General features: G+C 46.5%; 1 pseudogene; it reads left to right on the forward strand.

Moving 5' to 3' along the window:
- Positions 1–5,591, forward strand: part of LOC115775390 (discoidin domain-containing receptor 2-like) — a 22,478-nt pseudogene extending 16,887 nt beyond the window's left edge.
- The last annotated feature ends 336 nt before the right edge of the window (positions 5,592–5,927 follow it).

A 5,927-nucleotide genomic window follows, 5' to 3' on the forward strand; every position in this document is an offset into this window, starting at 1 on the left:
GCTCACCTTTCTGACAGTTATCGGGACTCAGGGACGATATATCAGAAACTCCGGGAATGAGTTTGCCCGAGAGTACCGTGTAAACTACAGCAGAGACGGCAGGCTGTGGAAGTCCTGGAGGAACCGGCAGGGGAACGAGGTGAGCGACTCAAATATCTGACTTGATGAGAGGAAACAGACTGAAAAATGAGACATGAGGAGGGTCTGAGCTGAGGGAAGAATGGGAGAAAATCTGGAGAGGAAATGTGAGGACTGATGGAGGGAAGAACAGGAGAAAGAGGAAGAAAATAAAAGACCAGGATTTTTCACCCTAAGCTGCTTCTGGTCATTCATACTCATATCAGAGGAAATGACAGTTACACACAGCTTCCTGCTGGCAGCTACGCAGCAGTGTGAAACACCAGAATCATGTTTTGAATCTGAGGCTCCTCCCTCACATTCCCAGAGTAGCTGCAGTTTTCTGATTATTCTTTGCCCGGCAGCTACAGATTCCCATTCCTAATTTCTCAGGGTCCTTTTTCACTGCAGGAAATGAAGCCTAAAAACATCCGCTGAGGAGTGACTGATTCATGCAGAGCTGAAACTCTCCCGCTTCTTTGTTTTGAATGCTTATTTTATGTGTGCAGTTGTTCAGTTTGGAATGACACCATGTAGGCACTTATTAGCTGCACGTGTAAATACAATGTTAATTGTTAATGTTAATTGCTTGTGAACATGTTTCACCTGCTCTGATTCTGCTGTAAGTCCTGCATCATAGTCGTGGTCCGTTTGTTTAGCATCTTTGATGTCTTCTGTGTAACTCTGAGAATTTGTTTCTAGTCTTTCTAAAGTTTTTAACTGAGCTCTTTGACTTTGCTTCAGCGGTTCTGGTCAGAGTGGCCCGTTCAGTCGGCCCTCCAAATCCATAAATATCAGTAAATTGATCGGTGCCCCCTGAGCCTGACTCTGTCAGAGGGCGGTTCGTCTGGTTTGATCTCAGCAGCATTGTTACTGCTGTCCAGGCGTGAAATGAAAAAGATCAAATATTGCATTTTATTTCCCTTTAAACATGATTTACAAACTCACAGAAAGATGTTTGCAAAAACAGGAAAAGTTCTTTGCAAAGGTCAGATGGCTTAAATGAATAATTGTTCTATAGAACTTCCTCTGTGTAGATGGTCCTTTATATGAATATGGATCATACTAACAATGAAACCTGTTAATAGTTCATGACCTGCAGGTTCATTTTAAACACTACGATCCTGCTGAGTGCCCCACGGCTTCAGGAGGCTGCAGGGCTGTAACCTTTCTGGACTGCTGGGTGATGTTTTGTTGGCGTCCCTGATATTTGTGTGCAGGTCATCGAGGGCAACAAAGATGCCTACACCTCTGTCTTCAAAGACCTTCACCCCCCAATCGTCACCCGCCATGTCCGCCTGCTCCCCGTCACCAAACTGTCCACCACTGTCTGCATGAGAGTGGAGCTGTACGGCTGCCCGTGGGAGGGTAGGACACACAAACACACAGTTGTTTTGTAAATGTGCGTTTTCTTGTTTATTCAGTAAATTTGAATTTTCATCACTTCTCAGGTAACCCTCCTCATGTCAACATAAAAGCTTTTAATGGCCATAAATGAGCATTTGTCATCAACAACACCTTTGATTTAACAAACATTATATCAAGTAAGCAAAAACAGGAGTTTGCCTGGTGTTGTCATGAAGGTTGAACATCTGCTGTTCCTTTAACTTCTCCGGGTTTCAGACGGGCTGATCTCCTACAGCGCTCCAGAGGGTCAGCGCATGATGCCGCCCGGTTATCCCATCGCCACCCTCAATGACTCCACATATGATGGAGTACACGAGAGGGGGTGAGTCTGTCTCACACACACTCTCATCGCACACCACTGTCGCCTGTTTACTGAGCGCTTTGTCATCCAACAGGAGGCTTTCTGGCGGCCTGGGTCAGCTGACGGACGGCGTGACCGGCCAGGATGACTTCACAAAGACCCGTGTGAAGTCATCCTGGCAGAGCGTGTGGCCCGGCTATGACTACCTGGGCTGGAAGAACGACTCGCTGGAACACGTGGAGATGGAGTTTGTGTTCGATGGGCAGAGAAACTTCACCTCGATGAAGGTTTCACATTTCTGCTTCCTCTTTCTCGCACAGCAGTCGTGGTTCACGGCACACTTGCGTTTACTCAGAGTCTAAAAACTGCCTCTGGTTCAGATCCAGTGTCAGGTTTCTCTCAGGAGGGACACACACTCTTTAGTTAGCTTGGCACCATCTTAGCATCAGCCTCAGCCCACGGCTGTGACTACAGCATATTGCTATTATAACTGGAGAACAACATCAAAGTGATGTCACAGTGATTCAGTCCAGCACTAACTAAAGTAACGTAACCTTGTAAGTCTTCAGGCGCCTGCACAGTGCTGTCATATAAATTTAGGAATATTTCCTCTCTGGGATGTTTTATCTTGGGTCCAACTTTTAACCCAGCTGCTTGAAGCCATCTTCACCACCGTGTAACCACATCAGTAGTTTGAGGCTGCAGCGATCCTCAGTGGAGTCATCTGCACATCACCTGCTGCTCCTACCGTGCCATCATCCCTTTAAAAACAGAAGCTCTACCAGCTACACTTACTCTTGTTTTCAATCTCCACCCAGGTGCACAGTAAACATGTTCTCCCGCGGCGTGAAGATCTTCTCCTCGGTCTCCTGTTGGTTTAAGCCCCACTTCGGATGGGGAGGCGGAGCCTGTGGAGTTCAGGACGGTCCTGGATGACCGGAACCCAAGCGCCCGCTACGTCACAGTGCTTCTGAACCACCGCACTGCCAGATCGTTCGCTGCCGCTTTTACTTCGCTGATGTTTGGATGATGTTCAGCGAGATTTCCTTTCAGTCAGGTAACACACGTGCACACATGCAAACAGTTACAGTGCAAAGCATAAACATGAAGTAACTACCTGGTTTTTGGTCATCAGTGGACACCGTACTCCCAACCCAGATGACATCTCCTCTACCCACTCAGGACACCATCACAACCCCTGCAACAAAGCCAGGTGTGACCTTTAATTCACCTTAAAGTAAAGTAGATGCTAGTTCGTAAAAACCAGCCAGTTTCAAACCTGAGACTGAACTTACAGCCGCACACAGCCAGAGGGCGCTGTTCTGCTCACAGCAGAGGGAAACGTTCACTCTTCTTAATATGCTGAGGAAATAAATCTGTCAGCATTTCTGCCAGTTCTGCTTAACGAGGCACATTAACAAACTGATTTGTAGCTAAAATCCTAACGATGTCCATTTTCTAACCTCTGTTCTCCTCAGCAGTTGATCCATCAGCCAGTGACCCACCAGATGATGGAAAAACACCCATCCTGATTGGCTGCTTGGTAACCATCATCCTTTTGTTGGTCATCATCATCTTCCTCATCCTATGGTGCCAGTATGTCTGCAAGGTGTTAGAGAAGGTGAGGGAAAAAAACCAGTGATACACCTTTATTTTTTTTCAGTGGAAGCAGGCGATTGCTTAACAAAGAACTTTTATTTTGATAACTTCCTGTCTGCTGTCTTTTCTGTTGGTGTGAAACATTTAGTGCCTGTAAACAGCTTTTATTTATTTATTTATTGTCCTAATTTAGGGTCCACGTCAGATTCTTGATGAGGAGGTGATGGTTCGGCTGTCGTCCTGCAGTGACACCATCATTTTACAGACTCCTCCTGTGCCCCCACGATCCGGACGCGCCCCCGCCGGTACTCCTCTTTCCTTTGTATTGGCTGAAGCATGCCTGTGATTGCATTATTTATTATTTATGCAGAAAGGAATAAATTAAAACACTGAAACTGAATATTATATTATATTTTAGATGGATGTGTTTTTTAAGTGTTCACTTTATTATAGTTTTTCAGGAGCTGATACATGAGTTCTAACCAGCCCCATTCAGCCTCGCCCTGTTCTGTAACACTGACCTCAGATCATCGGAAAATGTCTGATTCCTGCTGTTTTCCTCAGGTCCCGTGAACTCTGACCCTCACTATGAGAGAATTTTCCTGTTGGACCCACAGTACCAGAACCCAGCGGTGCTGAGAAACAAGCTCCCGGAGCTGTCGCAGAGCGCAGAGGCATCTGGTAAACACCAGAATTTCCCCCGAATGTCTCATCATCATGTTTGTTTTAGTGACCGCTCTATGATCGTGTGTTTGGGTTTGCATTAGGACAGAATCACTGATGCCTCCACATCTGTCCATGATGACATGATTAATCACAGCTGTAGATGAAAGCTGAGGGGGGTTGGGGGTCTTTTGGTGAGACAAACTGCAGAAGTCTGCCCCTGCTGGTTAGGATTATCATCAGACTTCCCCGTCTGTCGGAGCTCTGGTCACTCATTACCAGCTCCTTCATTTCCTTCAGAACACGTTAAACAGGCGTTTTCCCTCCTCTGTCTCTTTAAGGCTCCCTGATGAAGTTGAACATGCATGCTCGTTCATTCTGCAGTCTTCTCTCCTTCTCCTCCGCTCTATGCCTCTCTTCCAAGTTTCCTCTTCTTCCAGCTCTCCTCCTTGGTAATCCTCTCTATGACCTCCTCCTGCTGACTTCCTGTCACATGACATCAGGCTGGCTGCGTGGTAAGAGCTGAAAGGTGTGACTTCATGCATTTGATCAGATCACATATATGTCAGTGAAATACAAGAATACATATACATACAGTACTGGTACTGTATGTATATGTATTCACGATCAAATACTTTTGAAGTTTGGTGGGTTATCCGGCCGAGTCTCCATCTTTTCTTTCCTCTGATTTGTCTCCGGACACTGAATGGGGCCTGAGCCTTAGGTTGGGCTACAGTAAAACCAGCTTAAGTGGTTTAATCGCACCAATAAAACATTATCAAAGTTTTTTACCTTTGATCCAAAACTACAAATTGATGATAATTAAGACCTTGACTGTTGGTACTTTCAGGTAAGTTTCCCTTGACTTTAGTTTTTATATGAAGTATTAATCAAACAATAAATCCTCTCTCCATCAGCCTGTGGGGGGGGGTACGCCGAGCCCGACATCACCCAGTGCACGCCGCATCAGTGTTTCCATAACAACGCGCCGCACTACGCTGAGACGGACATCGTGCGGCTGCAGGGCGTCACCGGCAGCAACATGTACGCCGTCCCCGCCCTCACCGTCGACTCTCTCACCAGGAAGGACATCTGCGGCCGAGTTCCCGCGGCAACAGCTGATCTTCAGGGAGAAGCTCGGGGAGGGGCAGTTTGGCGAGGTGAGCTGGGGCAGGTGTGGCTGGATATCCTGGAAACATCTCGGAGTCTTTCACCTGTCACATGACATCTTTCCTTGCAGGTCCATCTGTGTGAGGCAGAGGGACTCCCAGAGTTCCTTGGGGAAGGCTCGCCCCTCCCTGACCGAGATGGCCGCTCGGTGCTCGTGGCTGTTAAACAGCTGAGGGCCGACGCTACCAGCCAAGCCAGGTACTCTTCATGAGTGTGTATGTGAGACTGTGTATATTAAAACTGTCAGTATAATCACTGCTTTAATACATTCACATCATAAGAATTAATCCCTATTTATATATTATTATATTATTATAGTCCATCACTAGTAAAGTGGAGACCATAAAGCTCCTAAATGGGATCAACACTGACAGATTCAGCGTCCCCTCCTACCTCCATTGGTCTGTAAAAGAGTTTCATTTGAAGTAAGAGCAGAACGTGGTATCAGGATAAACTGGCATAAAGGGGAGCAGTGTGATCCATCAGTTCTGTAACAGCTGGTGGAGATCTTCAGAGGTCCAAGCACAGCAGCTCTGCTCTGATCTGCTTCTACAAACAGCATATGAGGTGGTCAGAAGGCTTTGTTGGCTCATCAGACGAAACCAGTATGTGGCAAATTTATACAAAATGTCGTATAATAAACTGAGCGGACTGAGGTCAAAGGGAACCT

This window comes from Archocentrus centrarchus, unplaced genomic scaffold, assembly GCF_007364275.1.
Source record: "Archocentrus centrarchus isolate MPI-CPG fArcCen1 unplaced genomic scaffold, fArcCen1 scaffold_114_ctg1, whole genome shotgun sequence".
Classification (NCBI taxonomy): domain Eukaryota; kingdom Metazoa; phylum Chordata; class Actinopteri; order Cichliformes; family Cichlidae; genus Archocentrus; species Archocentrus centrarchus.